Below are 13,498 nucleotides of genomic sequence, written 5' to 3'. Positions count from 1 at the left end.
GGGCCGGGCCGGCGGCGGGCTGCGGTCGGCCCGCCGGCGTCCCCGCGCCTCAGGGCGCCCCGCGGGCCCGGACCCCCTCGCCTCCTCCTCCGCCCTCGCCCGTCGCACCGCGGATCTCAACGCCGGGGCCTCCACACAGCGCCGCCGGCTGCCCCCGAAGAGGAGGAGGAGGAGGAGGAGGAGGAGGATGTGGACAAGGTGGACCGCAAGACAGGCCGCCGCGGGCTGCGGGCGCCGACCATGGAGGGGGCTGCGGAGGCGGCGCCTGCGCCCGGCTGCTCTGCTCCCTCCGGCTCGCTTGCCGCCTCAGCCTCCACCCGGTGGCCGCCGCCGCTCCCGGTACCTCAGAGCCTCACGGACCCAAGATGGCCGCCCCTCGGCTTCCTCTGCTGCCTCCGGATGCCGGAAGTGACGGAACCGCCGCCTCCCGGAACTCGGCCAATCAGCGCGGCCCGATGAAGCTGGCCCGGCCGCTGTTGCTAGGGGCGACTCAGTCAGGTCTGGGGTGGAAGAGGCGGCGCTCTGGGACGGGAAGGGGTGGTGGGTCGCGGCGGGCGCAGCAGGCGTCCCCGAAAAGAGACGGCACATGGTCCTGGGCGGTGGCTTGAGCAGGACTGCTGGGTTGGCATTTACAGTGTTGATAGAGCGCCTACTGTGTGCCGAGGTTGAGGTCGCGCCCGCGGGACCGCGCTGCACAGAATCGAGCCGCGGCAGCAGTTACAGGGCCGGGGCTGCGGTGAGGAGCCGGGCTTCTGTCTGATCAACCGCGACCCCGGGATCGAAGATGCAGCCACCTTTCCTGCCTCCAGCTCTGGGTAGCAGGGGGCTAGGCTCGGCACCCGGAGGAGCTCGCTGTCTGGAGGAGGATGGACTTGGACCCACCTAAATGCCATTCGGAAGAAGAGAGCGCCTACGGGTGGGCTTGAAGCCCCCCCCCCCCCCGCCCCAGGGACCAGTTCCTAAATGCCCGTAGGGGTTTTATAACCGGGCTCTTCTACACCAGCATGTAAGTGCCGAAGGGCTGGAAGCATCTCTGGGTGCCAGCCTTGGGCCGAGCTCAGCATCGCTTGCAGGCTGGAACGTTGGAAATGCTACTGGGAGCCTTTCTTGCCCCCTTGCTTCTGCATGTGCCCCGTGGTCCCGCGCAGACCCTGGCACTGAGGTGGATGGCGTTTATTGGTTCAGGGACCTTGTGGATTTGTTGCCTCATTTAAGCCTCAGGGTAATATATATACGCATATATATATTATATTCATATATGCGTATATATATAATTTTTTTAAGTAAGCCCTATGCGCAATGTGAGGATTGAACTCATGACCCGGAGATCAAGAGTCTCATGCTCTACCGACTGAGCCAGCTAGGTGCCCCTCAGGGTAACCCTATAAAGACAGGCAGACGCATCTTGCCATCCAAAGCCTAAACAGATTACAGTGCCTTGACCAAAGTATCCAAATGGGTTAGCTGCAGAGCTGGGATTTGAACCCATGTCCTAAAACTTCCCTAACAGATAAGTTCTTGTAGTGGGTATGCCTTGTTTTTCTTACTTTCCTCCCTCTGATTTCCTTCCTCCCTTCTTTCCTGCCTGCCTGCCTGCCTGTCTTCCTTTCTTCCTTCCCCAGCATGTGAACCATCTTGCTATGTCTGGGGCATTTCCTGCTCTGTGAGAAATACATGTCTTTAAACACCAGCGTCATACCCAGAGAGGACAGACGCTCCCATCACAAAAACATATGAGGACTAAGATGCATTCGGGGCTTCAATCTTACCCTCTCAGGCAAGTGTTCACTGGGGCCAATGGCAGCCTTGTTTAAAATGTTATTCTGTCTCTCCCTGTTTGGACAAGCACACATGATTGAATTCCCATTAGTTAAATGTGTGCTTCATACACTGCAACTGAAATGTGGGTAAGCACAAGATTGTGGAGCCCCAGTAGGGCATTTAGCCCAATTTGGGGGGTTGGGTGAGGGAAGCTTCCTGGGAAAGAGATCATTTATTTACACTGAAACCATGAGTAGTCTGAAACCATGAGTAGAGTCAGCCAGTGAGGATGAGTAGAAAGGCATTCCAAGCAGAAGGGCAGCCTGCACAGGGGCACAGAGGTGGGAAAAAACGTAGTGGGATTGGGTAAATGTCAAGAGAAGGGGAGGCGAGAGTTTAGGTTGGAAGGGGAGGCAGGAGTCAGGCCAAGCTTGGACGTAGCGTGACATTCAATCCAGCATCTTGAATGTCAACTAGATCAGCCATGAAAACAGAGGACCCACAAAAGGGTTTCAGCCTCGGGTAGGAGCAGAGAGACAGGGTTTGGACAATTCAGAACATTCTATATTGGCCAAAGAAGTCGCTGGGGGATGAGGTTTCCAATTAAATGTCTTTCTCACCTCACCACAGCACACATTAAATAATAAATTAGTGAATGCCAAAAGACAGGAAGCAAAGTTGACACTGTTTAACTCAGGATTCCTCTGGTTTTCATGAGAGCTGGAATTAAAGAAACACTTTGAGCTTTTCATCGCACTTATGTCAAATGACATCATGGTACTATAAAGACCTGGAAATGGGGAGATGGGAGGCAAGGTATGCATGTGGACATGGAAAAAAAAAAAAAAAAGAGGAAGAAGTGGAAAAGAAGAAAAGAAAAAGCAAAGCATTGTTATACATGGAATGGATCTATGATCTGGAAGGAATGGAAGAGGGAGATCTGAGATCTGGATCTGGAAGTCATTCTTAGAATGCCTTCTTCTGTCCTTGTTCCCTATCTCCATATTAAAGTAGGTTCTGTCTTGGTCTCCTTAGACTGAAAAGACATAAATCAACATACCAAGCTGTGTATGTGCAGAGGCGGTGCTTACTTTCATGTTAGCAAGGAAGCTCATCCTGAGATGTCAGAAGCTAAAAAGAATCTAGTTCTACCCTTGCTGCTGGAGGGTGGAAAAAAAACGGAGCCTCGAAGAGGTGAAGTGACTTGTCTGCAGCTGCACAGCTAGTTGGCAGGAGAACCAGAATGGGGCCCAGCTCTCTCAAGCCCCAGACTCCTGTTCTTACTCCCAGCGACAGCTCTCCTCAACTGTATAATGACAGAGGATACAGAGGGACCAGGAAGATGTTCCAGCCAGGAGAATGGAAGGAACACAGTCTCAGACATGAGAATTCCTAAGCTGCCTGCTGGCCCCTCCCTGAGGGCAATGATGAATGGCCTTGTGCAAGAAACATAAGCACCCATTTGTTTAAGCCATGACAGTGTGGCTTGTCTGTTACTTGCAGACTAGTGCATCCCTAACCAGTTCTGTCCCGTGCAGTGGTCAGATTTCCTGCCGCCCAAGCCTAGTGCTGTCTGCACCACGTCTAGTCTGGAGGGCCAGAAAGGCCTGCTTTGGCCTGGCCACCACACAGCACTCAGCCACCATCCTTCTGCCAGAATGTGGAGGGTGATGGGGGCCAGGAGCTGTTCTCAGTGTGTGTGCATGTGTGAGAGAGAGACGGGTAGAGAGCTGACAGAGCTGAGCGCTGAGAGTAAGCCACAGAGAGAGGAAGTGTGTAATAGTCATATGACACCTGAGAGGCAGGGCGGGGGGGTGCCGGGCCGAGTGTAGGCCAAGCGGGCCACAGATGCTTGGGGACACTGGGAAATAGGCCCGCTGCTATCCTTTTAATTCACTACTCTGGTCTCCTTCTTCACCCCAGTGGGGCCATGATTGCCCTCAGGGAGGGGCCAGCAGGCAGCTTAGGAATTCTCATGTCTGAGACTGTGTTCCCGCTGTTCTGCCTGGAACATCTTCCCGGTCCCCCTGGATCCTCCCTATCATTATACAACCCTATCATCTCACCTCTTCCATGGAGCCTTCCAAGATTGGCCTCTAGTGAGCTCTCCCCCACTCTCAGCATCCTTGATTTTTACTGCCTGAGGTCATAGTACATATATTGAGCTCCAGCTGTGTACCTGGCACCAGGCACCTACACTTAAGACTGCTAACTCTCCAACACCATGTGAGGGAGTCAACACGCATGTTGTTGGTGGCAAGGGGAGGGGACCAGCGTTCAGAGAGAGGAACTGTAACTTGTCCTACATTGTCATCCCCAAGAGGAGAGCCAGGGTCAAACTCCAAACCATGTTTTTCCCTCCAAGTGTCTAACAGTGATGGATCCCTTTCATTCCGGGTAAGTGGGGGGCCTTCTAGCCCCTTGTGCTTAGCTCAGCAATGTCCAGTTAGAAACTCAGCACAGATCTGATGGTGACCACCCTTCTCTCTTCCAAGTACTGTATCCTTTCAAGATAATTGTGGATGGACTGCTTCTAAGATGGGTCACGGACATACCAGCCTTCCTTCCTGAACACACAAAAATTCAACTTTGATCAATGACTTATAGCTACCCTTTTATCAGTTCCCATAATGCACTGCAGTATTGGGATGGCTTTGGGGAATATGGAGATAGAAAGGACCATCTGCCCCTGCACTTAATGGCCCCAAGCTATTGAACTGTTCTATTCTCGGGGCACCTGGGTAGCTCAGTTAAGCATCGGACTCTTGCTTTTGGCTCAGGTCATGACCTCATAGTTCATGGTGTCGAGCCCCATGTCGGGCTCCACACTGACAGTGTGGAGCCTGTTTGGGATTCTCTCTCTCCTTTTCTCTCTGCCCTGCCCTCGTGCACACACTGTCTCTTTCTCTCTCTCTCTCAAAATAAATAACCTTAAAAAAAAAAATGTTCTATTCTCTGATGTGCTGGAGATTGTAGTTCTGGATCCAGATCCAGATGCATATGTATACGACATTCTGTTGGGTGACCTTCTAGATCCTGATGGTGTGGGTCTCTGTAGCAGGCCTTCTCTCTTGGCCACTCCACTCTAAGCTAGGAAAGCCCACTGTTTGGAACGCATGCAAAGGTCTGTGGACGCAATAGTTGCGGAAGAGAAGTGCGGACTCTGGAGTTTGAGCCTTGACTTATGACCCTGAATGCTGGGTGACCTTGGGCAAATCACTTCATGTCTCTCAAGGCCAATTTCCTAATTAGTCGAATGGGAATAATAGTACCTGTCACTCACTGTTGCTGTGGGGACCCACAGAGGTCATGCGCAGGGAGCAGCCAGCACATGTGTGCAGAGTTCACCCTTCCCGGGCGGCTGCACTTCTCAGTTCTCCCCGGGATGAGCGCTGGAGGTCAGGGTCAAGTCTTCTTAGGCTACACATGGCTGAGAGGTCAACACTCACTCCTCCTACCAGGCTTCCTCAGCCAATCTTACCCACCTCACCGGGCACCTCATTATTGGAGGCAACGGATGCAAATGCCCTTGGTAAGAGGTCTGGCAACACAAGGGAAACTGTTAGTGTCCATATCAATGCCTCTATTCGCATTCAGGAACATGGAGACTCCTGAAGAGTGAGAGGCTTGCTCAAGCTCCCCACGCAGAAAGTGGTGCCCTAGATCCCAGACTGGTGGTTCTGACATCATGCTGCTGCAAAGACAAGTGGGCGATAATAGACTAGGGGAGAGCCGGGAAGAGCAGGTGACGAAGATTCACGACCTCTCCCGAGACTGACACGTGCCGCCTACCTTATGGCTGACCTACGGAAGTAAGCACATCTCCCGATACAAATAATAACTTTTTCTGAAACAATTCTAAGCTCTTTTTGAGGAAAAAATATTTCCTCTGTTACTTCAGTTCCTGTGCCATCCTTGGAACCAGCGGACCCCCATGAAAAGCCATATTTGCCTCTAATGGCAGCCCTCCCTCCCTGTCTCCTTTCTGCCCTTTGTTCTTCCCCTAACGAGTGTGTATCATGCACCCACTTTGTGTGAAGCAGTGTTTCAAGCACTAGGGATATAGCTCTGAACAAAGTTCTCAGCCAAGTGTCACAGGACACACATCAAATAATTCATGAGTGATGTAATTTAGGGCACGATAACTTATAAAAAATTAATGAGGGTAGAGTGACAGAGACTAAGCTCTTTGGTTTTAATTCAAATTGTATTCAATTTTTTTTTTTTTTTTTTTTTTGGTAATAGATGCACATGGTGCACAATTTACAAGGTGCGGAGGGATACACAGTTAAAGGAAAACTCTCCCTGGGTTGCCTGTGTGGCTCAGTCAGTTAAGTGTCCAACTCTTGGTTTTGGCTCAGGTCGTGATCTCACAGTTCATGAGTTCAAGCCCCACATCAGGCTCCGTGCTGTACGGAGCCTGCTTGGGATTCTCTCTCTCCTCTCTCTGCCCCTCCTCCACTCGCACATGCCCTCTCTCGCCCTCTCTCTTGCCCTCTCTCTCAAAATTAAAAAAAAAAAAAAAGTTTAAATTTAAAAAAGCAATATTCCATTTATGCAAAGCTCAGAAGCAAAAAAATGCAAAACCAACAACATGTTGTCTAAGGATGCAAACGTATGGGATAAAATAATTCAGAAAAACCGAAGCAGATAATAAACACAAAAATCAGGGTAGAGGTTCAGTGGTTTGAGGAGACAAGGGTGGAAAACAAGCAGCAGGTGTAGGAGCCTTGGTATGTCACCATCCCTGACAAATACTTGACATGTTTTTAAAAACAACTCATTGAAGAAAATTCCCCTAACATGATATTAAGCATTTCAATTGAATAATTCAGGGGCGTTTAGTACATTTGAAATATTGCGCAACTACCAGTTCTGTCTAATTCTAAAACATTCCCAAAGTAACACCCCTACCCACGCAGTAAGCAATTTCCCTTGTCCCCTTCTCTCCTAGCTCCCGGAAGCCACCTAACTGTGTCTTGTCTCTATGGATTTACCTATTCTAGATATTTCATATAAATGGAATCAGACAGTATCTGGCCTTCTGTGTCTTGCCCCTTTCACTTAACACAATGTTTTGAAGGCTCACCGATATCGTAGAATGTGGCAGTACTGCGTTCGCCTTCATGGCGGGATGACAGGCCATCGTGTGGATGTACCAGCTGTGTTCATCCATTCATCTGCTCGGCGACGTTTAGCTCCAGGAGCGGTTCTTCGTGCGGCACCAAGGGAATGCATGCATCTATGTGGGTAACTGCTTTCAATTTTTCTGGGTAAGTGTCGAGGAGGGACATTTCAGGTCCACCAAGTTTTTTTTTTTTTTTTTTTTTAATTTTTTAACGTTTATTTATTTTTGAGACAGAGAGAGACAGAGCATGAACGGGGGAGGGGCAGAGAGAGAGGGAGACACAGAATCGGAAACAGGCTCCAGGCTCTGAGCCGTCAGCCCAGAGCCCGACGCGGGGCTCGAACTCACGGACCATGAGATCGTGACCTGAGCCGAAGTCGGACGCTCAACCGACTGAGCCACCCAGGCGCCCCACACCCAGTTTTTATTAAAAAAATAAAATTAGATCTTTCCAGTTGTCCTTCACCTCCAAAGGCAGGCCGAGTCCTGCCCTCTGCCTTGCTCCTCCTCCTCCTCCTCCTGCGAAGACTCCCCGGAGCCTTTCTTTCCTCGACTCCTGTGGATCAACCGCCAACCATCCAGATGCCTGAGGGACCCGTGAGGTGAGGCCCTGTCCTGCTTCTGCTCAACATCGCCCACGGCCCCTGGGTCCCTCAGAGGAACGGCCGCGTCCTCCCCGTGGTGCCAGGGTGATTCAGGGGGTCCCCTGGTATGTAATGGCATGTTTCAAGGTATCACATCATGGGGCAGTAAGCCATGTGCCAGATGTAAAAAGCCCACCTTGTACAGCAAGCTGATGCCTCATCTGAAGTAGATCAAGGATGCTACGAAGGCCAACACCCGAATGTTCTTTTCCAACCCTCTACCCCTAATAAAAATTGAGTATACATCAAAAAAAAAAAAAATAAAATAAAATTAAATTAAATTAAATTAAATTAAAATAGTTAACAAACATCGGTCAAATATAAGATAAGAGGGCCCTCCAGCTAGATGTGGAGGTGTTGGGAGGAAGCTGTCGTGTGTCCAGGAGAGAAGGAGGGCTGGAGCTAGGGTTCACGCTGGCTCAGATTTGGGACAGCGTGTCCCAGTTGGGACTGCAGGGCTTGCTGATTGACCAGACACTTGGGAAGAGAAAAAAGTAGGAACTGAGGCTAGCTCCTTGTACTATTTACTGAGATGGGAGAGACAGGGTTGGGGGAGGGGACTGGGGGTAACAGCGGAAGAAATAAAAAATTCAGTTCGGTTGTGAACATGTTGTATCTGAGATGCCTATCAGACGTCACATGCAGTGACTCGGGACCTGTTTTGTGTCTTAATTTCCATACAATAAAATTTGGGTGGTGGGAAGAAGAACAATAATACCTCTTGCAATCCTACTATATTATTGTAACTACATTTGTTGTGGAATATAAACTCAGTAGGTGGTGTGAATATAAATCTATTTTTTGGCCCCCTGTTTTCAGTGGTGTTCTGTTGAATCCACTTCAGGTTGTTTTCTGACTTTCTGGACGTTCACAGTTACTGAAAGTCCTGCCCAGTTTAAAGCTGCCAGATCAAACTCAGTGTAAGGCCGGGACTTCCCGATCCCCTGCTGCAGTCGGGCCCCTGGTGGAGGAAGGGGGTGCCCCCTTCTGGGCTGGAGCCCCTGGTGGGGAGGGGCACACACTGGGTGGGCAGAGGACCCTGAGAGTCAGAAAAGCAGCATCAACTTACCCAGAGCCCACTCAACACACGCTGTCCAACGCCCACAGACACCCTTGTGCCCCATGGAGGGTCACCCTTTCCTTCTACATCCCTGAATATCCCAAAGGAAGTGCTCCTGTGGGGAGTCTGGACCCATGTTCTTCCAGGCACCCCCAGACCCTCCCTGGGCCCTCAGCCCCTCCTTCCTTGGCACCTTCTCTTTATGTACAGACCCTTCCACCAGCCACAAACAGTTGCCTCTCTCTGTATTCTAGGGGACCCTCAACTCCATGTCCTCACCCCCACTTTCTTCTTCTCTTCCACTCTCTGCTGAGGCCAGACTTGTGATCTGTGACACTATGCCCCCCCCCCCCCAACAACTCCTGAGTCGCCCTCTCCTATAGCATTTCCAGTTTCATCCTCCCTCAACTGTTTGGTATCTTAGAAGCCATGGGCCTGCCTGTCTTCCTTCTTATCTCTCTGTAATGTATGAGTTCCCATTTTCCAGATGAGAAAACTGATACTCCTAAAGGTGAGGAGGTTTACTGAGCTCCCTCAACTGGTAAATGGTGACACCAGGCCTCTGCTGCAGGCCGTTGACTCCATGTTCTGTGCCCCGCAGACTTCTCAGGGTCTGGAGAGTATCTGAGCTCACCAGCAAAGTAGGGCTCCTGGCCCAGGTCACACGCCCAAGCACCAGCCTGCCCAGGCACCAGTGGGCTCGCACAGACTTAAGGACCTGGTGCCCCTGAATGTTGGGTGGTGACAAAACGAAAATGAATGATGAGTGATTGACGTATCGGTCAGAACTGGAAGGAGCCTCGGAGTTTTGCCACTCAGTATTTATTTTGTCACTCCCCCCAGCTGATCAGGAGAGGCTGAGGCCGGGCATTGTTGGGGACAGAGGTTCTGGAGAGGCTGCCTGCCAGGCCTGGGCTGCTTAGAAAGCTCGCTCTGACAGGGGAGGGAGCATCAGCTGGATCTGGCCAGAGGCAAACCCCAAGAGCCCACAGGGCAGAGCAGCTGCTTAAGTTTTCCCACGGGGACCAGGTACACTCCTCCTGGGCTCAGCGTCTGTTTCCTCTGGCCACTGTAACAAATGACCACAGGCCATGTGGCTGGAAGAAACATAAGTTTATTCTCTCAACTTCTGGAGGTGGAGGACTGAAATCAAGGTGTAGGTGGGCCACACTTTCTCTGGGGGCTTTAGGGGACAATCTGTCCTTTGCCTCTTCCCGCGTTGGTGGCTGCTGGTATTCCTTGATTTGTGGGCACATGGTTCCAATGTCTGGTCACACTGCCATCTCCTCTTCTGTCTTTGTGTCATATAAACACATTTCAGCAGGCTCCATGCCCAACTTGAGGCTTGAACTCACGACCCTGAGATTGAGAGTCACATGCTCTACCAACTGTGCCAGCCAGGCAGTTGTGTCTTTGTGTCTTTGTGTCTTGCTCCCTTCTGGCTGGTTCTCATCACACTTGTGATTACATTTAGGGCCCGCTCCGATAATCCGGGATGATCTCTCCATCTCAAGATCCTTAATTTAACAACATTGGCAAGATTTTTGCCATATAAGGTAACATCCACAGACTGCAGGGATCAGAACCTGATATCCTGGGGGCCACTGTGTAGCCTAGTACCCTTAGACTAACTAACTTGCCCACAGTCACCAACTTAAGTGAGAAAATGATCAAGAAAGTGTGGCTAATATATTCAGGACATTTATATTGGCTATTTTTGCAGTTTTTTACCACTTGCTTGTAATGGATTTAATTTTATCTTGAGGTCAATGCACTAGGCACAATTAACAGTGACTGACTACCTTTCTGTTGCTCAATATGTAGGAGCCCTGTAGGAACCTGAAAGGGAGTGGTCATCAAGAGAGGAGGTTCACCCTGCCTAAGACCCTTCCTGCCCTCCCTGCACTTCCCTTTTCACGACCATGATTCTGATGCTTCATCCTGTCCCCTAGCACACATCAACCAGGAAAGTGGCTGTCACGGTTGCATTTGGAAAATATTTGTTACCAGTGAGTTTGATTCCAGGTCAAAGACAAGGGCAGAATTGAAAGAGTAAAACCCTCAAAGGTCTAACTTTTCCTGATTAATAAATCCCTGACCTCACACACGGAACCCGTTGAGTTGTTAGAACAAGATTCTGTTCCGGCGGGTGTAACCTCAGACATGAGCTGTCCAGGGCTGGCCTTCTGAGTCAGCCTGAGTCCCACCTACATGCACTCCCCTGGGGCTGCTGGACTCAAAGGCTCTTTTCACGAAGAGAGCAGGAAACAGATGACTCGATGTGCGTGGCACATCCAAGCCGGAGGGTAACTGATGTGCTTGAATATTAATAAGAAAGAACTGGCTTCTGTAGCCTGGGAACCCTAAAAGAGATTCTGTTAAAACATTTGAATCTAGACCTACAGCAGGCAAGCAAACGCACAGGTAATTTATAGACCAAATGAATCAAGAAGAAAAAAGTAGAATTGAATAATGTAAAACTTTTACTCATCAAAACTTTGGGGATACAACAAAATGGTATTTAGAGAGAAAATCACAGCCTTATATGCTTAAATGAGAAAAGAAGAAGGGCTAGAAATTATTTTTTTTTATTTTTTTTTCAACGTTTTTATTTATTTTTGGGACAGAGAGAGACAAAGCATGAACGGGGGAGGGGCAGAGAGAGAGGGAGACACAGAATCGGAAGCAGGCTCCAGGCTCCGAGCCAGCAGCCCAGAGCCTGACGCGGGGCTCGAACTCACGGACCGCGAGATCGTGACCTGGCTGAAGTCGGACGCTTAACCGACTGCGCCACCCAGGCGCCCCGAAGGGCTAGAAATTAATGAGCTATGGGGGCGCCTAGGTGGTTCAGTTGGTAGAATATGTGATTCTGGGTTCTGTGAGTTCAAGCTGCATATTGGGCATAGGGCTTACTTAAAAAAAAAAAAAATTATGAGTTATGCATTACTATTATGTAGCCAGAAAAAGAATACATTATACCCAAAGAAAGTAAAAAGGACAAATGAAAAGCAGAAATTAATAAAGACAAAATGAGATGGGAGCCTGGGTGGCTCAGTTGGGTGGGCATCCGACTTTGGCTCAGGTCATGATCTCGCAGTTCATGGGCTCGAGCCCCACATCAGGCTCTGTGCTGACAGCTCAGACCCTGGAGCCTGCTTCAGATTCTGTGTCCCTCTCTTGCTCTGCCCCTTCCCCACTCATGCTCTCTCTCTCTTTCAAAAATAAATAAACATTTAAAAGTTTAAAAAAAAAAGATAAAATGAGATCAGTAAAGCCAAGAAATAGTTCTTTGTTGGGAGAGAGGGGAGGGTGGGTGATGGGCATTGCAGAGGGCACCTGTTGGGATGAGCACTGGGTGTTGTTGTATGGAAACCAATATGACAATAAATTTCATATTAAAAAAAAGAAATAGTTCTTTGAAAAGCCTAGTTAAAAAAAAAAGGCAAAACTCTAGCCTAATTAAGAATAAAGGAAAGAAATGGGGAGTGAAGTATTAGAAAATACAAGGTAGGAAACGACCACAAATGTTACAGAGGTTTAAAAAGTAAGGAAATACCATCAACAAATTTGTGTCAATAATTTTGAAAGCTTATACAAAACAAATTAATTCCTAGAAACCATAACATCATGAATACCCAAGAATAAATAGAAAATGAATAGCTCCATAACTGGTAAAGAATTTGGGGGGGGCATCTGGATGGCTCAGTCAGTTAAGCATCCGATTCTTGATTTCAGCTCAGGTCATGATCTCACTGTTTATGAGATTGAGCCCCACGTCCAGCTCAGTGCTGAAAGTGCGGAGCCTGCTTGGGATCTCTCTCTCCCTCTCTGTCTCTGCCCTTTCCTGGCTCGCTCTCTCTCTCAAAATAAATAAATATTTAAAAAAAAAATTGAGGGGTGCCTGGGTGGCTCAGTCGGTTGAGCGTCTGACTTCGGCTCAGGTCATGATCTCACAGTCCGTGAGTTCGAGCCCCGCATCGGGCTCTGTGCTGATGGCTCAGGGCCTGGAGCCTGCTTCCGATTCTGTGTCTCCCTCTCTCTCTGCCCCTTCCCTGCTCATGCTCTGTCTCTCTCTGTCTCAAAAATAAATAAAAACATTAAGAAAAAATTTTTTTTTAAATTGAAGCAAGCGCAAATAGCTTTACAGGCAAGTTCTACTGAACTGTCAAAGAACACATTATTTCCGTTTCACACAAATTCTTTCATACAAGAAGAAAGGCTGAAAATCCAAGACCTAAGTAAACATCTCAAAAAGCTTGAAAACAGTAAACCAAATCCAAAGAAAGTGTAAGAAAGGGAATACAATAGAAAGAATCAACAAAGCTACAAGTCTCAGCGCTGGTGAAACTGATCGTGGTAAGAGAAACACAGGAAACACCGTCAAGAGTGAGAAAAAGACGTTACCAGAGATCCTTCAGACATTAAACAGCAGTAAGAGAATATCACGAACAACTTCATAAGAACACATTAAAACTTTTAGATGATATGGACAAATTTCTAGAAAAATACCTTACCAAATTGGCATGAGAATAAATAGAAAGTCTAGATAGTACCTTAACAATGACATTGAACCTGCAATTCAAAACCCTCCCGAAAGAAAACCTGAGACCCTGAGGATTTCACTAGGTGTTCTCCCAGCATTTAAAAAGAAATAACACTAATTTCACACAAACTCTTCTATAGAAAAGAAAAAGAGGAGACACATGTTTGTTTTAGTTGGACACTGTATGTAGCCTTTTTCCCAAGTCTGATGAGGACATTATGAGAAAAGAAAATTACATGCCAATATTATATTGCTCAGGAACATAGATAAAAATAATTCTAAAGAAAATATTAGTAAGTCAAATCCAGTGATGATTGAAAGATAAAACATCACAACCAAGTTGAGTTTATCTAGGAATGCAA

At 48.5% G+C, this 13,498-nt stretch overlaps 1 non-coding gene across 1 annotated transcript; it reads right to left on the bottom strand.

Moving 5' to 3' along the window:
* Nucleotides 1–9,923: 9,923 nt before the first annotated feature.
* On the bottom strand, nt 9,924–9,996 carry TRNAE-CUC (transfer RNA glutamic acid (anticodon CUC)). Its single transcript has one exon. It is a non-coding gene; the product is annotated as a tRNA-Glu (tRNA).
* Nucleotides 9,997–13,498: the final 3,502 nt, after the last annotated feature.

The sequence above is a fragment of the Prionailurus viverrinus genome, chromosome B3 (genome assembly GCF_022837055.1).
Source record: "Prionailurus viverrinus isolate Anna chromosome B3, UM_Priviv_1.0, whole genome shotgun sequence".
Classification (NCBI taxonomy): Eukaryota; Metazoa; Chordata; class Mammalia; order Carnivora; family Felidae; genus Prionailurus; species Prionailurus viverrinus.
Note: the sequence above shows the minus strand (reverse complement) of the source record. Positions and strands in the feature narration are given on the sequence as shown.